Below are 22,754 nucleotides of genomic sequence, written 5' to 3'. Positions count from 1 at the left end.
GCTTTATCACTCTGAGACATCAAATCATTAGCATTCTGTTGTCTAGGTAGCAAAGGTGCTCTTGGGCACGTATTCTGAAGACCACCCTTCCCTAGGTGACCTCATAGTTACAAAAGGAGCAGAAGTACATTTGCATATCCTGACCACCTGTCAGGAGGGCATGGACTTATTAGAATGAGCTATCTTAATTTCAAAAGAACCAAGCAATCCCCTCCTGAGTTAGGGCCTGCAACTATACTTGTCAAATCTCCAAACTCTCTGACCAGTAGACAAGGTAGAAAAAGGCCAGGATTTTTCAGCCTCCACAATTCCTCTCTTCTCATTAATTTTAATAAAGCCTGTGCTTCTGCAACAGGACAAATGTTTGCATCTGCCTTAGGTAAACACTTTCCCTTTTCCCAGACTTATCCATCTTCGGTACATATATTATAAAGCATACATGTCAATGTCTTAGGAGCCTGGGAGGAAAAAGGATCAAACCCATCAATGACTGCTACCTCTATAAACAGAGGATTAAGGGATAAAAATACTTTTGGACTCTATGTCACTGAGCCAATTTTTTTGTCAAAAGGGTTCATCAGAAAATAGATAATGTTTGTGAATAATTATGTTTCTAATGACTACAGTCTCCTAGTTAAAGAGGAGGAGGATCACCAGGGTTGGGGATGTCCTCTTCAGTTGTTTTAGAGTGCTTTTTAACAATTTTTTACTGTATCAAAATCTAAATTTTTTATCAAATATGTTAAATCCAAGTATTCATAGGAAATGTCAAACTTTTCTTAACATCTTATGGTGAACTAAAGCAGTTACAAATATTAAACAGTCAGTACCATAACTCTAGAATGGAAATTAATGATAAACCCACAATTTGTCATATCACAATTCTCCTAAATCAATCCATTCTAATCAAAAGACATGAAAAGGTTTTTCTGCTGGATGAGAGTCCGACGGCCTTGCTGCTTTTAAGCAATTGTCTAGTCCCTGAGTAGTGGCTAAAACCCTTAGGCTGCCCTCCTCATATTTGAAGAGGACTTCACACTCCTTGTAACAAGTCCTTTTTCCCCTGACAGGAAAGTTTAGGTCTCCATTCTCAGGTCCAATATTTCGACATAGATTGAATACCATACTGTCAAAAATGAGTTCTGTGTCCCAAAGAGTAGAACAGTCAAAAGTTCAGTATGTGTTTCTGATCCAGCTCCAAGGTAAACAGGACTCACTAGGTCTGGGAGTCAGTACAGGAAGTCCAGCAAGAGGCTGTAAAACACCAGTCATCACCACAATCTTCTTTCCCTTGTCAGACTGCAGCAAGCTGTTGTTAGGAACATAGATTCAGGTAACTCTTTCCTCAGCCTGCAGCATGATGGTACAAGAAGTCAGGTTCATGGGTTCAAGTTCTGCTTCTTGTATGAAGACATCAGCATCTGCAATGACTTTAGGGCTGATACTCCTCTGTGGGAGAATTAGCAGCTACCATGTCATTGGGGATGGCTCTTCTCTGCTGTATATGCAGTCATCTCATACCGGTCTGTTTTTCTCCTGCAAAAAAAAAGCACAAACACATCCTTGACCCCAAATTAATATAGAGATGGATATTTTCCACAATCCAGTGATGTGGGAATCCCCTCTGTATGCTGTGAATACCATTGGTAAATAAAGACACTGCTTTGGCCTGTTGATAGGCAAAACTTGGGTAGGCAGGGAAAACTAAACTGAACGCTGGGAGAAAGGAGGCAGAGTCAGAGAGAAGCCATGTGGCCCCGCTGGAGACAGATGCAGGAACTTTACCCGGTAAGCCACAGCCCGCATGGTGATACACAGATTAATAGAGATGGGTTAGTTTAGGATATGAGTTAGCCAGTAGCATGCTTAAGCTATTGGTCAAACAGTATTACAAATAATATGGTTTCTGTAAAATTATTTTAGGGCTGGGCAGTTGGGAAACAAACAAGTGGCTCTTCTTACAACAATCCAGTGAAAGGATTTTTTTTTCACCTTGCCTTAGCAAAGGTAACCCTGGTGCCATTATGCCAAAACCTGTCCACAGCAGATTGCTTATGGGCATACATAAAAGGTGCATGACTTAAGGCATTATGTGCTGATTTTTAATTCTCCTGTTTTTGTCCTTTTAACTTGTTTTCAAGGAGCTCTGGGCACACTTCATAATTCCTTTTCGCTTTTTCACCTTAACACATGCAGCTTTTCCTTTGGAAGAACCATCTGTAAAATTTAACATAACATCTTTTAAGGGATCTTTTGCTACAACTTTAGGAAAAATAAAGGAAATGGGCCTGCATTTTTAGCCTCTACAGTGTATCTGAGTGTGTTTATATACAGTTGAAACAGTTATCACTGAAAAGTTTCTGTGCCCCATAAACCCCTCCACTGATGCCATAATCCAGATCAGACCAAATCAAACCAAATTAGAAAAAGCCCAGGTTTAATGGATACCAACACTCCTGAGTGGCCTTCCAGCCCTCCAGAAAGAGGAGACTGGGAAGGAAGACCAGAAAACAACGCGTTTGCTCTCTGGGAGGCAGTTTGAATGCCCTGTGGGAGTGGTCTTGAGCATCTCTGGGGAGCAGTCATCACTTGGCAGGTTTTCTTGGAAGTGGAGTATGGACTGAGGCAACTCCCAGGGGAGGGGGCTTGGGATGGAACTTCCACTCAAACATTCCACACTCTTTGAATATATGGATGCCAGGGACTGGGGTGAAACCTTAACCCAAACATTCCAGACTCTTCCGGTATGTGAATGTCAGGGGCTGGGGTGACACTTCTAACCAAACAATCACTGTGAAACAATCAATATCCACATCATCTCAATAGTTACCTGCTATATTTTGGATGAGCAGCAAAACCTTAAAAAGCCCATGTTAAAGACTTTTCCCCAGCTTGTCTTTGGGAGGTGGTGGAAACTCAGAGGTGGGGACTAGTGAGAGTTCTTTAGATACTGGAAGAGTGTTCCAAAGGGAGACAATGCAGGTCTGGTCTCGTCCTCTTCTCTTCCCCTTCCCAGCCAGGAGGTGAGCAGTTCTGTTCTACCAAGTGTTTGCCACCATTGCCATGTGGCAGTCCAACAAGGGCCCTGAAAACAATGGGCCCACCTGATCACACACTGTTGACCATGGGTAACATACATCCTTTTCTCCTTCCTGGGCCAAGAGTAAATGTCATCATTTAGGAAAATGTTTAATATGAGCCTCGTATTGTACATCATCCTGCACGTCTGCTACTGTAGACCCTTTGGCCTACATCCTTCCCCATTCCCTTCTCCCACCCAAGTTGCCCCTGATAGCCACCCTTTTGTGCTCTATCTCTTTCTGCATGTTTGACTGTGTTTCAGAGTCTGTGAGGTCATGTAAACCCTTCTCTTCTTGTCTGGTTTATTTAATTTAGCATCACCTCCTATAGTCTCACCCACGTTGTAGCAAATAGCAGAGTATCCTCCAATTTTAGGTTGAATAGCATTTACTTTACTCACCAATTCCAGCTTTTCTAACAAGAGACAGAGAAGGGAGAGAGGGTAGGGGGAGCTAGGAGTGGAGGGAAGGGAAACTGTATTCAGATTACGATGTATGAGAAAAGGACCTATGTTTAATAAAAATGGGAAAAGTCAGAGTTACAATTGACGTAGCTTTATCAAGCAGTCCTCACTGTAGTAACCTCAAACAAATTTCAAATTGTGATGTTGAAAAAAAAACAATAAAATAAAATACCACAGACAAGGTTAACTTAAGGAAAAATGAGTTTATTTGTACTTTGGCTTGCATAGGGAGAGTCTATAATGGTGGAGAGATGTAGCAGTAGCTGACCAGGCAAGAAGCTGAGAGATCACATCTCAACCCTTCAAAGGAAGCAGAAAGAGCAAACGAGAAGTGGAGTGAGGTTAAGAATTCTCAAAGCAAGCCCACAGTTGCCTGTTTCCTCCAGCATGCCTCCAAGTCCTAAAGTTCTATAACCTCCTCCAACTAGGGAATAAATGTGCAAATACATTAACATATAGGCGGACTTTTCTTATTCAAACCATCACAGCCTGCCCTCGGGGATAACCCAATCTAGTTGTACCTAAACCGCCTATCCAACTTTAGGTTGCTGTGAGTACCCTGACGTAACTCCTGTGTAGTCATATCTGAGTTCTGTTCTCCTTCCTGCTGTGAGCAATAAGCAATCTTGCCTTTTGAATGAAAGGGGGAAGACAGAGAGGAAGCCTGTGTGATTCTACTATTTTCTCGGAAGTAGTCAAGATCCACAGGAGCAAAGAGTGGGATGGTATCAGATGAGGAACTGTGAGAAAAGGTTGGGAGCCCCTGAGCTTCAGTTATGCAGGATAAAAACCTTCCAGGGATCAGCTGGACAACAACACACCCAGAGTTAACGGGAATGTACTGCACACTGGGAATTTTATTCATAGAGCACACCTCATGTTCTGGCTTTCTTTAAGCACAGGAAACCTGCACATAGCCAAGGACTGGTGCTCTCATATCCCTTTATTTCCTTCTCACTGGCTTCTATCTGGAAAAGTTTCCAGGGTGTGATTAATGACAGCCCGGGAAATACTGGTCCCAAATCCCAGACCGCATTTATAAAGCTCAGGTAACCACAAAGCTGCCAATACATAAATAACTTCTGCATTCAGTATTAATTATCATGAAAGACCCATATGTTCAAATAAAAGTACAAATCTCATTTCTTATAAAAACCTAGGTTTCAGGACCATAGACCATCAAGGCCTGGAGATCAAATTGACCAAGTTCTTCTTAGAGACAAGGGCCAAGACACTGGAACTTGCCCAGGGTCACCCAGCCAATGAAAGACAAAAACACAGGCTTTTTAAACTCAAGGCCAAGGCTTCCTCTGCATTACCTCACTACCTTCCTGCACCCCAAGGACCTCAGCTTCCCACCAGCTCACATGGATTATTGTAACATTGCTGCCATCTCAGAGAGAAGCGAACAAAAACCTAGATGAGGAGATGGAAGACGGGTGTCAACGAAGACAGATATGTCATGAAAAATGAAAAAGAAAAAGTCAAAAGAGAATAAAATAGAGAAAAAAACATTCAAAATAGACACTTGCAGAGGTAAGTTTCCGGCTATGTTAGCGCCGTGAGTGGTGCTGGGATGGTTTCCAGAATTGCTTTAGGCCTGGGTGGAGAGCAGAAACTATTTTCTTTATCTGTTGAAAGTGAAATCATGTTTCAGGTTAGGAAGCAATGGTTCTGATTAAGTCGCTAAAAAATATTAAGAAATGGCAATGTTGGTCAAAGTCAGCCAGCCTATCTGGGGCAACTCAGGAAATGGGGATTAAAAAGAATATCTAGAATGTACTAGATTTACTCATCGATAAATGTGTTTATTTATTTGGGGGTACATGAAGGTCATCATTTTACGTCACTTCTAAAGAAGACTCCTGTCATCCTCCTGCCTTCCTCCATGTGATGACCACATCCATGCCTAAGTTCCTTTAGTTTGGGGCTTCTACAAACATACCCCAATTCTTGGTTTTCCCTTTTCTTTCAGTCATTCAGCTTTATTCACCATCCAAGATAAAATGAACTAGAAAATTCTGTTTTCACCTCACATCCGTTTTCCTCATTGGTGTATGTCTTTGGTATGATGCCCTGGCTACACGCAAGTGCAAGCCCATATATATATGTATATATGTATACAGCTATACATATATATAATAATGTATTTATCATTTCCTACTGCAAGCTCTAAGAAAGCACAACCAGGAACAATAAAATGTTGCTGACAGGATTGCCCTAGACCCTGCATCTACTATCAGAAAGGATAAGAAGATTCACACTGTAGTCCCTAGAGTCTACCGAGCAGTAGCGAGACACACGTGCACAGCCCCAAAACAGGGTAGTATGACATATACATGACTGGTACAGATTTTTGCAGACTTCTACAAGCGGTGAAATGCAAGAAGACTCAAGGGCGGGAATAGGTGAGGATTCATGAATTAATCACTATGAGAGATTTTCAAGGATTGGAAAGATTGTACTAAGTAGAAATAGAAGAGAAAGTCTCCTTTTGTCACATGCACATAAATTAGATGGGTTGTAATACAGTTGGTCCCTCTAGGAATAGACAGAGATAAGGGTGGTAATGTCTATTTCCATCCATGAAAAACCAGTGCAAATTGGGAGAGTCCCTGATTGGAAACTCAAGCAACCCAAGGTGCTGAGTGAGAGAACAGAATATGCTTTAGTAGAAGCTAAGTCCCTGTTGCGGAGACCCCAGAGTCTGTTGGGTCTACATTGCTAGATTGAAAAAAATGGAGAGTAAGAAATAATGTGATTGCCTGAGGTGTAGAGAATCAGATGGAGTGAGTGGAGGATGGTGACGGGTGGCTGTTTACCACTTACCACAGCAGGAACCAGAAGAAAGGGCAAGGACGGCTGATAGTCTTAATTATCAGTCCTAATTCCTGGGCTTGCTGGGGGAGATAAGGAGCTATTGGTTCCACTAAGGTTGGGTTTGACCAAAGAATAGCTACAGTATCTATCAGAGTACTTGTAATGCAAGCCCTAAGGAAGTGTGAATTTCTAAGTTTATCTTATAATTATTTGTTATGTTATGTATATGTTAAGACCCCTATGTCTTATGTAACAATAGGATAAGCATCCAAAGCTCCAGAGATGGCTGCTTGCAGTGATGTCTGGCCTGTGAATCAGCTCCTTTATGATTCTTCAGCCATATCCTTTAGAAGTACAAGACAGATGGCTACAATGACTTCAGGTACCACGTGGTCACATGACATCATCCAAAACAAAAAAAGAATATGAAAGCACCTCTACCAGTCTTGGAAAAAGAAAACTTTATGAAAGCCACCTTTTATTCCCACTTTCAAGTCATCTTCCTACCAGCCATAGTTGGTTCACAAGCTGACATCAGACCCGCAACTGACATCAGAACAGGGCTCCAGGGCTGAGCAAGGCACTGAAAGGGACTGAGTTTTAGAAAAATAATTCTAGAGGCAAAGGTCAGAAAAGTCTTAAAAAATTATTGGCCGGTTTAGTTTAGAACATGAATTGTGCTGTTAGAGATACTTTGGGGACTCTAAGGACATCATTAGTCTAACCCACAAAATAGGAACATCTAATCAGAACATCAAAAATAAGCAGTATTCACCTAGTACTTGACAATGAGTCAAAAAAAAAAAAAGTAGATTCTAGACCAGCTTTTGTATTAAGTGTCTGCAGCATACAAACTTGATGGAGGAGGGTTAACTGTCTATGTGTTACTTTTATTGGTTAATAAAGAAACTGCCTTGGCTTTTGATAGGACAGCAGCTTAGATAGGTGGAGTAGACAGAACAGAATGCTGGGAGAAAAAAGACAATGAGGCAGCCACCATGACTCTCCTCTCCGAGACAGCTGCAGGTTAGAATCCTCCTGGTAAGCCACCACCTCGTGGTGCTACACAGATTATTAAAAATGGGTTAGATCAATATGTAAGAGTTAGCTAATAAGAGGCTACAGATAATGGGCCAAGCAGTGTTTAAAAGAATACAGTTTCCATGTAATTATTTCAGGGGTAAAGCTAGATGGGAGGCGGGCGGCGGGAAGCGGCCCACCGCTCCTTCTACACAAACTCACCACCCTTCTCTGAACCTCCATTTCCTCACCTGAAAAACAATGTTCCTAGAGTATGACAGCCCCCTCCACAAGCGTCCCTCCTCCATCAAACAAGAGTAGCTCTTTGTGAGGATATCAACTCAAGCAGATGCTGTCTATATGCACTTTAAGTGGAGAGGGCTGGCTGAGTCATTTCCACTTTGCTACCAGCTGAGTATGGCTGTTTTCCCCCAAACATCTGCACCATTATTAGTGGTGTCCATCTTTCCGAACACAATGAGCTTTATTATAATTAATGATGATTGTCGCTATTGAACCTAACAACGTTTGTCTCATACCGATTATTTGTTTAATGTCTCATCAGCTCTCTTTCTCACAACACATATCCATTTATCTTTAAAATCGAGAAAGAAGGCCCCATCCTGAGAGTAAGGCCCTCAGAATACTAGTGCCGTCCGGCATCATGACGGGCAAATCACTTTTTATGTCTGCATCTCGGAGTGGGCAAAAGAGTAGATTCAGTTGTATTTGTAGTTCCCAAACATGAATGATCCTTAAAATCACATGGGGCTCTTCAAAAGCAGATCCAAGAACTCCTGTCTGAACCCAGAAAACCTGCATGTCTTGGGGAAGGGCTGGCAATGTATACATTGAAAGCTATATGGGAGACTTTAGTGGGCCCACTAAATTCTCTTTAGTTTTAGTCAATTATGTATGTATTCAAGACCTACTGAAGTACATAGAAATGAAATTTTCCTTCCAGGCCTTTCAATGTCTAACACTGGCAAGGAAATATAAACCTGAAGCAGACACTCACTGCAGAGGCTAAGTCCTTCCACATTCACAAGAACTGGCTGCTACAGGACGCCACCTGTTCTATTTGGTTTCCTATTGCTGTGGCAACACTGACCAAAAACCACTTGGAATGGGGTGGAGGTCTGTTTGCCTTATATATACATCCTGATCACAGTCCATCATGAAGGCAAGTCTAGGCAGGATCTCAGGACAGGCACCTAGAGACAGGAACTGAAGCAGGGGCCATGGAGAAGTGCTGGCTACTGACTTATTCACCTTACATTCTTATATCACCCAGGACCACCTCCCCAGAGTGCACCACACACAAATGGTTAGGCCCTCACGCATCAACGGTAGTGAAGAAAATGCTCCACAGGCCTATCTGATGGAGGCATTATTGAAGATCTTTATTTCCAGATGATCCTAGCTTATGTCAAATTGACCAAAAACTAACCAGCACCCTTCCAAAGATGGCAGAGTACCTTCCCAGAGGGAACAGTGCTAGAATTCAAGTTTCAGAACAATCAGAGGGTTAGATGACCAAGAAGTTGAAAAGCACAGGGAAATATCTATAGTTAAGAAACAGATGTAAGCTGCTTGACATAAGTACTGGTATTGGAACTCAGATTCTCTGGCAGTGAAGACCTTAGGCAATCAGTACTCTTAACCACTGAGCCATCTCCCCAGTTCTAACATGACTCAGTGGTTAAGAGCACTGGCTGCTCTTCCAGAGGTCCTGAGTTCAATTCCCAGCAACCACATGGTGGCTCACAACCATCTACAATGAGATCTGATGCCCTCTTCTGGCCTGCAGACATACATGCAGACAGAACACTGTATGTATAATAAATAAATAAACAAATCTTTTTTAAAAAAAAAGAAAAAGAAAGAGACATAGATTTTATGAATATGATACAGAGACAGAAAAGGCAAAGACCAGGGCCAGAAGGAGAGTGAGGTGAGGAGTAGAAAGCATAGGAGCAATGGTGTCTACCTTACATGTCCTACAGATTGTCTTAGCTCCCCCCTGACCTATAGTGTAAGCTCAGAGAACCTCAAACAGCATTGGCTACTGGTATAGGATTGAGACCTGAGGAAGGGGATGCTGCAGAGTCAGATGAGTGAGAAGGACAGTACGCAAGCTTCAACAGAAAAATGTGAGACCCTTCTCAAAGGGCAGAGAGGATGACGTCGGCTGTTCCCAAGCCCCCAGCCCGTCTTACCCACAGCTCTCAGGCTGTTCTGAGCCTGTACTGTAATCTCACATCAACTCATCCTCTTTTGGGGCTGGCCCCAGATGACCAGCTAGATAGTGTGCCGTCGATATGAGCAGGAACTGTGAAGGTGGGAGTCAGCACCACAACACGCCTGTGTCCCGTGATCTGTCTTGTGTTGTTTTCTAAGGAGGAAACTGCTAACAGGTAGCATCTCTTTCTCCATCCGTGCTGTCCTTGTCAGTGACCCAGTTCCCTGGAGGAGTTACTGGCTTTGCAAATGCTACAAAACCCTGCCACAATTGTCCCCAACAGTCTGTTCCCACCCTGCTTCCTCAGACTCCCAGTCTCCTTAGCGAAAACTCATCCCTCCTAATAAAGCAGCCTATAAAAAACAAAATAAAAGATAAGGATGTTTTTAGTTTAGATTGAGAGTGGTCCCTGCGATCACCCACTGATACAAGGGGACTGATCTAATGAGAGTTCACCAAGGCCAGTTGGACTGGGACTGAACAAGCACGTGATCCAACCAGATTCTCTGAATGTGGCCGGATTCTCTGAATGTGGCTGGCCCGGAGTCTTTCTGAAAAGCCATTGACAATGACACTGGGACTTGTTTCCTCTGCATATACTGGATTTTTTGGGATCCAGTCTGTTTGGATACTCACCTTCCTGGACCTGGAGGGAGGGGGGAGGAACTTGAACTTCCCACAGGGCAGGAAACCCTGACTGCTCTTAGGGATGGAGAGGGAGGAGGAGAGGAAGTGGGGGGAGTGGGAGGGTGTTGGGAGGGGGGGCGGAAATGGAAACTTTTATAATTTAATAAACTTTGAAAAAAAAATGTCGAGGAAAAGATATTTTCATGAGAACCTAACAGCCATCTCTCCTAGAGCTTCAAGTTACTCCTTAGGTAGCACAATTTATAAGGTAGCCATCATGAAAATACTCAATACTAGAATAAATATAGAGAAAGAGAAATGCTTACCTGAGGCCATGGAGGCTTTCAGAATATAAAATTCTGGGAAATCCACAGCCCACAGGAGCCCAGTGCGCATGCCTCAGTCCACAGACCCACTTCCTTGAAAGGAAGAGTCAGTGGCAGGAGGAAACCGAGCAGGTTGTTATGGATGGATCAGTGGTTCTCTCCTGGGGAACTTTTTTCCTACCCCAGGAACAACTGCTGAGGTCTGGAGGCATTTCTGATTGTCAAAACTAAAAGTGGGATGCTTGCATGTTTGTAAATGAACACCATGGATGATACTAAGTAACAATACAGGATTTCCCACACACAGAACAAAGAATGATCTGGTCCAGCAAAAGAAGGGAAAGACTAAAATAATCCTTGGGTAGACCATGCAGAGAAAAGCTTTGGAGCCCCGACTGACTTCACTGGTGAAAGTGACAGCTGTCTTTCTTGTAAAAGGGGCAGAAGCCACTGCAGTGACCCAACGCCATCACTGACAAATGACGGGAAAACGTGAGGCTCTGAGAGTTCAATGACTTTTCTGAAGTCACACAGGTTAGCAGACTACACTTGCTTCTTGAAGTCCTACTATTAATTCAATGTTCTTACTCCATGCCCCAGGCTTCCATAATGAAACCTAATCTCTAGTGTGGCTGGAGTCACATGTGTTTCTATGAACAGTGCACCATTGTAGTCCTGTGATATTATAATGGAGCTAAAAAAAAATCCTAATGTCCTGTGACATCATAGCCAGTGTAACAGAATGAGACATGCTACCACACTCTTCACTTGTTCGTGATGAAGCAAACACACTTTGTTGCCTGCTGTGTAAAAAATATTCCTTATACAATTGTGCACGATACTTGATAATGACAATAAATACCTAGGGTGCTGGTTTATGTAGTTTCTTAATTTTCTGCTGTTATTTTACTACATTTTCTCTTTCTCTCTCTCTTCCTCTCTCTCTCTCTCTCTCTCTCTCTCTCTCTCTGTATGTGTATGTGTGTATGTGTGTGTCTAACTGCATTGATACATGCCATGATGCACATGTGGAAATCAGAGACAATTTACAGGAGTCAATTTTTTTTCTACCACTATGTCAAGTAACATGTAAAGGCAGACCTATCAGAATTACACCCAACTTCTCATTGGCAATCATGAAAGCCAGAAGGTCCTGGACAGATGTGCTGCAGACACTAAGAGACCATGGATACAAGCCTAGACTACTATGCCCAGCAAAGCTTCCAATCACCATTGATGGAGAAAACAAGATATTCCATGACAAAGCCAAATTTAAACAATGCCTATCCTCAGATCCAGCCCTACAGAAAGTTCTAGAAGGAAAACTCCAACCCAAGGAAGCTACCTGCACCGACAAAAACACAGGCAACAGATAACCTCACACCAGCAAAACCCAAAGAAGGGAGACACACAAACACTACCACCGAAAAATACCAGCAGTTAACAATCACTAGTCATTAATATCTCTTAATATCAATGGACTCAATTCACCTATAAAAAGGCATAGGCTAAGAGAATGGATACAAAAGCAGGACCCATCCCTCTGCTGTATACAAGGAACACACCTCAACCTCAAAGATAGACATTACATCAGAACAAAGGGTTGGGACAAGATTTTCCAATCAAATGAACCTAAGAAATTAGCAGGTATAGCTATGCTAATACATAACAAAATAGACTTCAAAATAAAATCAGTCAGAAGAGATGGAGAGGGACACTTTCTACTCATCACAGAAACAATCCATCAAGATGAAGTCTCAATCCTGAACATCTATGCCCCTAATACAAGAGCACCCACATATGTAAAAGAAACATTACTAAAGCTTAAATTGAACATCAAACCCCACACACTAATAGTAGGAGGCTTCAACACTCTACTCTCCCCAATGAACAGGTCAACCAGACAGAAACTTAACAGAGAAATAAGAAAACTAACAGATGTCATGACTCAAATAGACTTAGCACACATCTACAGAACATTCTACCCAAACACAGAAGAATATACCTTCTTCTCAGAACCTCATGGAACTTTCTCTAAAATTGATCACATACTCGGTAACAAAGCAAACCTCAACAAATACAAAATATTGGAGTAACCCCCTGTCTTATCGGATCACCGTGGTTTAAAGTTAGAATTTAAGAACACTACTCTCAGAAGCCTACAAACTCATGGAAATTGAACAGTGCTCAACTAAGCCATCCCTGTTTCAAGGAAGGAATAAAGAAAGAAATTAAAGACTTCCTAGAATTCAAGGAAAATGAAGGCACAACATACCCAAACCTATGGGACACTATGAAAGCAGTGCTAAGAGGAAAGTTCATAACACAAAGTGCCTACATAAAGTGGAGAAATTTCACGAGACTTAACAGCACACCTGAAAGCTTTAGAACAAAAAGAAGATTCACCCAGGTGGTAGACAACAGAAACAATCAAGTTGAGGGCTGAAATCAATAAAATAAAAACAAAACAATACAAAGAATCAAAGAAACAAAGAGCTGGTTCTTTGAGAAAATCAACAAGATAAACAAACCCTTATTCGAACTAATCAAAAAGCAGAGAGAACGTCCAAATTAACAAAATCAGAAATGAAAAGAGAGACATGACAACAGATACTGAGGAAAACCAAAGAATCATTAGGTCATACTACAAAAACCTGTATTCCACAAACTTGGAAAATGTAAAAGAAATAAACAATTTTCTGGATAGGTACCACATACCAAAATTAAATCAATACCAGGTGAACAATTTAAATCAATATATAACTGATGGAGAACCTCCTTCAGCCAATGGCTATATCTGTTATATATATATATATATGTGTGTGTGTGTGTGTGTGTGTGTGTGTGTGTGTGTGTGTGTGTACCTTTTGTTGAATATATGTCTATATGAATAATGTTTAGGTTTTATGCAATGAACAACAAAGTTTCCTGCAGTAATCTTTGAAGTTTCCAGGAAGAAGATGGGGCCTCACAACAATGACTCCACCTGGTTAATATGATGTCATGCTGCTGATAGCATTACTAAAGACTAGTTTTGGATATCAGTTGCTCAAGATGGTTCCAACTTGGTTAGCTAAAATGGTGTGCCTTCTTAAAATGCTTGGCCAGAATTCCAAATAAGAACTTCAGGAAAACTTTATCGACTACTCAGAGACTATTTGCAATTATACCAGACAGTAATCTTGAAACTTAACCATTATGTTAGTTTTACAGGATCCCATAGAAAAAATATCACCTCCATATGCCCTCTCTGCTTTTAGTGATATGTCCATTTTACAGTATTAATCCTACCAACCAAAGAAAATAGGAGGCCATTCTGTATTTTTGTATCATCTACAATTTCTTTTGGATTAAACTGAGGTAGAGAGGGAAGGTATATCTGTAATAGGCTATAAAGTCCTTCGGGTATGTGACCAAGTGTGGTAAGGCTTGGGGGGGATCTCTCACACTGATTTCCATAGTGACTGTACCAGTTTATATTCCCACAGGCAGTGAACAAGTGTTTCACTTTTTTCAGTTCTTGGAATATTCTAGATACTAACTTTGTGTCAGATGTATAGCTGTTAAATATTTTTCCATTGAGTAGGCCATCTCTTCACTCAGATAATGATATTCATATTTTTATATCTTCTTCTGTTTCTTTTAGGTTAAATTGAGACTGAGAAAGTGATATCAGAGTAGAGGAAGAAAATTGGGGATAAACAGATAAACACTAAAGACTTCAAAAACCAGTCCTGTGAAATCCTGCTATCATAGTAGCATGTGTGTATGTGTGCATGCATGCATATGTATGAGTTAAAATGAAGTTACCCTATGACAGAGCAGCAATGCCCCACTAGACATCAGATACTCACAAACAAAAAGTGAAGGGCAAGGAATAGGTTACTTACTTCAGAGTTGTTAGCCACCAAGGCTCCACAGACCCCTAAGCAAGGCAGACTATTGCCAATGTCTTAATTACCTTCCAGAACTTGATGGGAAGACACTACTGCCAAAGACATCTCATAGTTGAATCACAGAACTTGGAGAAATCAAGCTGACACTGACCTAGAAGCCTCTTCCCATTTGGCTGGTTTTCACAAGCTGAAAAATCCAATGAAGGAGAAAAGTAGTCGTCAGTCTTACCCGGCTATCAATCCTGTGAGCTACAATAATGACTAGTCTGGCAAGACATACCTATTTGTGCAATACTGCCATAAACATCATTGGAGTAACCAGCCAATTTATGATTAGGTGTAACTCTTTCTTGGTCCACAAGATGAAATTCATACCTAAGCCCTTAGGGCTAGACCCTAAGGGAGAACTTACTACTATTATTTTGCCAACTGGACAGAATTAAACTGGCTTCTGATGACTTATTGCTATACCCAGAGAGTAATGCATCCCTCAACCCTCATCAGAAAAGCTTCCATTTACAGTAAATTGATGTGGGATAATCTTCTTGTATACTGCGAAGATGTGTCTCTGCCTAAAGTACCTTCTGTTTGGTTTAATAAAGAGCTGAATGGCTAATAGGCAGGAGAAAATAGGCAGGACTTCCTGGGAGGCAGAGAGGAATTTCAGAAGAATCTGAGGCACATGGGATGAAGCCAGCAAGACTCTGAGGGAGTCAGGTGTTTAATTTTTTACTTGGTTTGTGTGGCAAAAAGATCCATTCCAAAATAATATTGTCTCTTTGCTTCAAGATTCCTGTAGGAGAAATTCTGGAAGGCAATATAACGAGAATACAACTAAGCTTTGGATTTACCCTGTCCACATGAGCCTCCTGTAATTTTTCTTCAACCATTGTCAGGTTTTTTTTTTCTGCTTTAGCTGTTAATTCTCTGGGACTGTTTAAGTCTTTATCACCATCCAAGGTTTTGTTTAAATGAACTATTAGATCAGGTGTTATCCCAACAGCCGGTAGGCTGGAGATGTCTCCTAATAATCTTTGAAAGACATTAAGAGTTCGTAACCGGTCTCTCCTGATTTGTGCCTTTTGTGTCTTAATCAAATGTATCAACATTCATTGTATGTAAACCCATTCATTCAAAGGCGCTGATCTGATCTTTAAAGGCCCCAGGGTCCTTTTGCATTCTACATTGGCATTCTCATAAGCCAAAGACTCAATTACTATATTTCTTGCTTCTGGATCAGGTATCCCTATTTATACAGTCTTAGTTAGTCTTTGTAAAAAGTCATTAAAGGGTTCTCTCTGACCCATTTTACCCTGATATATGATTCTATTTTCTGACCTGAGTCTTGAACCCTGTCCCAGGCCCTTAGAGCTGCTGTGGCACATATGGATAAAATGTTTTCATCATAAAGAGCTTGTTTCTGAGGATCAGAGTAAAGTCCTTCACCTAGAATTTGATCTAGAGAAACCTCAATTCCTTTTGCTGATTCTTGTTGTTGTAAAAGTCTGGCCTCTTGCTTGAATAGGCATTTGAAATGCCATAAAGGTCTGTTCTCCAAGACAGCTGACGTGAGCTGGTTACAATCTTGAGGGGTGGCCCTGCTGCTAAGAGCCCAGGATTTTAACATCTCTCTAACTAAGGATGAATGTAGTCCATCATTCACAATTGCTTGTTTAAATTCTTTCAGATCATTCATACATATAGGCTCCCATGTATGTTCTTTAATGACCTTAGGGTTTTTGGAGCCAGTTATCTTTTCTGATGTTATTATTGGAAAGGCAGGTATAACTCTGTGTAGACTCAGAGTTTTCGGAGGTAAATGTTGCCTTTCTACCTTTTGCTCCTGTTCATCAGAGTCTATGATTTCCTCAATCTTATTAAATCTGTTCACCATTGCCTTCTGTAAGTCCTGAATCTCCTGTTCAGTATTATGCTCTAAAGCCTTCATTAACGATTCTAAGGCATGGAGCTTGTCCGTCAGAGACACCATTTCCTCCCTGGACATTATCGCCTTCACTGATAATTCTAAGGCATGGAGCTTGTCCGTTAGAAATACCATATCCTCTTTGGACATAATCCTCATGGCATGTACTGTGCCTTCTTGTATGGAAATCCTGTCAATTAATCTATCATACCCTTTTGATAAAGTCCGATTTTCACGTTAAATGGTTTTAATCCTCTCAGCTAATGTTTCAGCACTTATAGTCATGGACTGGAGGTTACGAGTCATTTTGGTTGTCCCCTCTTTGAGAACTTCAAACTCTGATCTAGTCTTCTCCTTGAAAACTCCAAACTCTTTTTTGAGGAGGTTGATGTCAGTTTGAATTGTCCTTAAGGTTTTAGTCTCTGCACTCTGCATTGTGGATTCAATCTGTAGCACAAGACCAATGCAAGCTCAAACCAAACCAATAACATTCGTGCCACTACTGCTTAGCATGGAAGGAGAGTTGAGTCTGAAATTCTATCCCTAGTCACAAAGTTATTGCCAACTGTCAACAGCTGGGGGAACCATTTTTCTCTAGTCCCTAGCGAGCCAACCACAGTCTGGTGAAAGCCGGCACATCCAGGAATATGTGAACAGCACAAATGGGTCTTACGATAAGAGAAAAAAAGACAAATAAAAAAGATGGGTAAGTGGAGGAGGATGAATGTGGCACAAGTTGGCAGTATATGAATATGATCAAAACTCACTAATTAATTAAAATTTTAAATTTTTTTAAAAGGAAGCAATTCAGACATGGAAAAACTGTCATGCATGAAGCTTCTAACCTGCTGTCAAGTTTCTACAACCAGAAGGAGCTGTTGGAGAAAAAAGCCAAAGTCATCAGCAGTCTACCCCACCCGCAAATACTGTGGCCTCCAGCAGTGACTGACTTGGCTAGATAGGCCCACAGTACCATGACGACTATTCTTGGCTGTCAACTTTGACTATATCTTGAAGTAACTCAAACCCAAGAAGCTGGGTACACCTGTGAGGGTTTGTTTTTGTTGTTGTTTGTTTCTTAATTAAATCATTTACAGTGGGAAGAACCATTTTTAATCTGGATCTTTGAGATAGGAAGATTCACCTTTAATTTGACTAGCTAGACAACACCCTGTAAGCCATTCTAATAAATCCCATATATAAAGTATATGTACACACACACACACAATTCATATATATTCATATAGTTTATATACTATAAGTTTTGTTCATCTAGAAAACCCTGAGTAATACAGATTTTGGTACCAGAAGTGGTTCTAGGACAACAGAGGTATGTATAAGGATGAATTTTTTATTTAATTAACCTTTTTCTTTATTTTACATATCAACCACTGATTCCCACCTACCCCTTCCCCATCTGCTCTTCCTCTGTCTCCATTTCAAAAGGGGCAGGCTTCCTATGGGCCTGAACAAAGCATGGCACATCAAGTTAAGGTAGGACCAAGCTCCTCCTCCTGTATAAAGACTGGGCAGGGTAATCCAGCTTGGGGAACAAGTTCCCAAAAGCCAGCTAAGAGCCAGAAATGAAATTTTTAAGAATCTGGAATAGGCTTTCCAATTTACCAACACCTACAGTTACTGAAGCCTCTCCTAGAAGCTCAGAGTCTTGAAAGCCTGTGGCATGAACTATTTTACAAACTTAAGGCGACAAATGCATTTGATTATCCTGATGTACCAATTGTGAGAGAACAGATTCGATGACTCTATATATGAAACTTTCGAGAGTTTGCGGGAAAATCATGATAATAAAGTCACTGGTTTGTTACTCCTGGCATCTCTGGATAAACTGACAAAAGGAAAACAATGTACTCTGTAATAAAAAGTTAACCAACTTCTAGCATCTCAGATGCCTATTTAGTTCTGGAGACAGCACATTCCTCTCTTGAGTGTGTTACTCTGGCCCATATGCCAAGTGACTTGGAAGGTTGCTAGCTTTGAGTGGGGCCTGGCACGGAGAAGGCCCTTCAACAGGTCCAGGCTGCTGTGCAGGCTGCTCTACCATTTGGACCATATGACCCAGCAGACTTCATGGTACCTGAGGTGTCAGTGAGTGACAGGGATGCTGTTTAGAGCTTTAGGCAGAGCCCCCTAGGTGAGTCACAAAAGAGAATTTGGAATTTTGGAACAAGGCTGTACCATCATCTGCAGACAATCATTCTTCCTTTGAGAGACAGCTCTTGGCCTGCTATTGGGCCTCAGTAGAAACTGAACATTTGACACTGGGTCACAAAGTTGCCATAAGTTGCCCAACATGATCTGGGTGTTATCTGGCCCACCAAGTCATAAAATATGACATGCAGAGCAGCAATCCATTGTCAGATGGAGGTGGTATATAAGTGATCAGGCCTGCACGGTTCTGCAGGCACAAGTTACACGAGGACGTTGATCAAATGACAGCATGCACCAACAACCTCATGGGTGGGCCCTGTGACCGGATAACTGAGGAGGGGAAGGCTAAGGACTGGTTTACTGATGGCTCTGCACATTATGCAGACACCACCCAGAAGTGGAGAGCCGTAATGCTATAGTATTTTACAACCCCTTTCTCAAAGAACCCTGAAAGACACCAGCAAGGAGACATCTTCACAGTGGGCAGAACTTCAGGCAGATACTTTGGTCATGTATTTTGTTTGGAAGGAGAAATGGCCAGAAGTGCAATTGTTCACTGATTCATGAGCTATAGCCAGTGGGTTGGCTAGACAGGTCAGGGATTTAGAAAGAGCATGATTGAATTGGTGAGAAAGACATTTGGAGAAGAAGTACATGGCTAGATCCCTCCCAATGGGCAAACGATGTGAAGATACTTAAGTCCCATGTAGACGCTCATCAAAAGATACCTTCAGCAGAAGAGGGGTTTTGCAGACAGTCAGCGCCTCTCCCTAGTCATCGCTGCATTGCCCAATATACCCATGAACAAAGTGGCCATGGTGGCAGAGATGGAGGTTATGCATGGGCAAGACAACATGGACTTCCGCTTACCAAAGCTGACCTGGGTAACTTTTGCTGAGTGCCAGATCTGCCAACAACAGAGACAAACACTAAGACCCAGACACGGCATGATTTTCGGGGTGACCAGCTAGCGACCTGGTGGCAGGTTAGCCTCATTGAACTACTTCCTCCATGGAAGGGATAACACTTGGTCCTTACCGAAGTAGACATTTATTGTGGGTATGGATTTGCCTTTTCTACACATGATGCTTCTGCCAAAACTTCCAGAATGAACTTACAAAATGCCTTGTCTACCATCTGGCATTTCACACAGTATTTCTTCTGAACAAGGAACTCGCTTCACAGATAGAGACGCGTGACAGCGGGCCCACGGTCATGAAATCCACTGCTCTTACTGTGGCCCCACCATCCTCGAGCAGCTGGTCTGATAGAAGGATGAGATGGCCCTTTAAAGACACAGTTATCGCACCAATTAGGTGGCAGTAGCCTGCAGGGCTGGGGCGGAGCTCTCCAGAAGGTAGTATACACTTTGAATTAGTATCCAACATATGGTATAGTTTCTCCCGCCGCCAGGTTCCATGGATCCAGGAAGCAAGGACTGGAAAAGAAAACAGTTCCGCTCACTATCACCCCTTGTGACCCACTAGAAACATTTTTGCTTCCTGATCCTCCAACTTTAAGTTCTTCTGGCCTATAAATTTTGGTTCCAGACCAGAGACACAACAAGCATCCCACTGAACTAGAAGCTCATATTTCTCGTGACCACTGAGGCCATTAAGCCAACGGTCTAAGAAAGAAATAACAGTGTGAAGATGGGGGTTGCTCCAGACTGACTACCAACGGGAAATTGGAGTGCAGGAGCAGGGGGCGACTGGTCACGCTGCATCCGGGTCATGCTCAGCTCACTTTCTCCTTTTCAGTCAGTCTTAGATCATAGCCCATGATATGGCACCACCTACATATCCAGTGGGGTCTTTCCACTTCAGTTAACCCAGCCCAGAAACTCCCTCACAGGCAAACTCAGAGACACGTCTCCTAGGAAATTCTACATCCTGTCCAGCAAACAAAAAATAGTAGCTATCACACGAGCCTCCCACCAGTGTCTGTCGGGTCGTTTCCATGCTGCTGACTTCCATACTTAAATCTGGTCTTCTTTCCTGATCCACGAATATTCTATATGATTCACACCACTAACTTTAAATGAATGAATTCACCAACTAGACTATGAGCAGCCTAAAGGCAAATCCCATATTAATGCTTGTCATTGTCTCTTCAAAGCCACAATAAAGATAGCTAATACCTGTGAAGTGCTAACTGTTTTGAGCATTCAGGAAGCACTTAGGATATCTTATTAACTTAATTATTCCTCAAAACAACCATAAAAAGGGTAAGTACCATTATTATCCCCATTTTATAAATGAGAAAATTACAGTTAATACTAGAAAGAAGACCTATGTGGGCTGGTTTCAAAGCCTCCACTCTCTGCTGTAGGTGGCACTGTAGGTACTGCCTAGTTTGCCTGAAGATACTCAATAAATTATTCTTCTTATTAAAGAAATGAAATCTATACTCTCTTAACCCACAACACTAGCAGGTAGCTGTGCTGGATGGTTTTATATCAACTTGACACAAGCCAGAGTCATCAGAGAGAAGGAGCCTCAGCTGAGGAAATGCCTCCATGAGATCCAGCTGTGAAGCATTTTCTCAATTAGTGATCAATGCAGGAGGACCCAGACCATTGGAAGTGGTGCCGTCCCTGCTGGTTCCAGGTTCTATAAGAAAGCAGGCTGAGCAAGCCATGTGGAGCAAACCAGTAAGCCGCTCACCTCCACGGCCTCTGCATCAGCTCCTGCCTCCAAGTCCCTGCTCTGCTTGAGTTTTTGCCCTGACTTCCTTCAGTGATGAAGAGTGATAGAAAAATGTAAGCCAAATAAACCCTTTCCTCCCTGCCTTGTTTTTTGGTCATAGTGTTTCATGGCAGCAATAGAAACCTTAAGAAAGACAATAGTCAATAAATAAATGAATCAATGAGATTACAACTAGTAAGAATCAAGACATATACCAACTCTGCTTGTACCGTTGGGGCCAAGTAGAAAGGCTGAAGGAAGAGAATCTGCGGCCTTCGCCCTAGTCAGAATTCTCCAAAGAACAGACCCAATAGGTTACTAAGCGAGGAGGGACAGGGACTCATCTTAACAAACTGACTCTTGTGATTACCTACGATGGGAAGTCCAGCATCGACAGGGCAGGCTTACAGACTGGATACCTGGGGAGGAGAGGATGTCCTGCGTCTGGATGCAGACTTTCATCCTTCCTAGATCTCAGGTTTTTAAGACTCTCGACTGCTTAAATGAGACCTGTCCACCTCTACCAGGAAAATCTTTTTTATTCCTTGTGTGCTGGTTTAAATGGGAATTGTATCTCAAAAATACCTTCATGGAAAATATCTAAACTGTTGTTTGAACCAACAAACGAATTGCCTGCTGACATTGAGAGGTAAAGGTGACTATCGTAGATGGCAAATCCAGGCCAGGTAAGAACTGGCCTACTCTATTGAAATCACTCCCTCTCTGCGCTCAATAATAATAATTACCCCACCCATCTGGGACAAGTTACACAGTGACCTGCTTTCTTGTTTACCTTTGATTTCCATGTGTCCTGTCTCTCTCATTACAATGACAACTCTGTTAGGCTGGGAGCATGTTTTGTTTTTGTTTTCGTTAACTATTTTTCCCCCTTCCCCTTACTCAGTAGCAAGCACTCGGCAGTCACCACACATGGAGTTAAAGAACAGTCCTGAGAACTAATGACAGATAAAGCAGGGAAATTCCCGGGGTCAATGACTCAATAGTGTTAGTGAACAAGCTTTGTTCAACTGGCAGAGGTTCTTTATTTTAAGCATAAAACTAAATATGACCCTCTCCTGCCCACACCTGGGCGTAAACTTCCCTTTCTGATTAGGACTTTGAACACTGACAAAGGCGTGTCTGCATCTAGAGGGTCTGAGAGAAAAGCCACCGTGAATGGAGCAGCGAACTGCAGGCAATTTCCAGGCCAGAACATAGCAACCAATCAGAAACTTGATGTGCTAAAGAGGATGCAGACTGCTAGCTACGGAGTTCTCAGTTCATCACTGGCTCCCTGGGAATGAGAATGTTTTCAAGCATGCGTGATGAGCATAGAGCATCTGAATTCAAGGAATGGCAAACCCAAAACAGAACCCTCCCTGCCCCACCTCCACATCTAAAACTCCCCATCTTCACACTGAGCGCCATTCTCCCCAGTTTTTGTTGTTGTTGTTATTATTGTTTTGGTCTTTTGTTTATTTCATTTTTCTGTCTCTTTG

General features: G+C 42.0%; 1 pseudogene; it reads left to right on the top strand.

Moving 5' to 3' along the window:
- LOC148119957 (uncharacterized) overlaps positions 1-20,105 on the top strand; it is a 53,351-nt pseudogene extending 33,246 nt beyond the window's left edge.
- Positions 20,106-22,754: the final 2,649 nt, after the last annotated feature.

The sequence above is a fragment of the Myodes glareolus genome, chromosome 13 (genome assembly GCF_982192425.1).
Source record: "Myodes glareolus chromosome 13, mMyoGla1.1, whole genome shotgun sequence".
Taxonomy (NCBI): domain Eukaryota; kingdom Metazoa; phylum Chordata; class Mammalia; order Rodentia; family Cricetidae; genus Myodes; species Myodes glareolus.
This window is presented reverse-complemented; position numbering and strand designations above follow the sequence as displayed.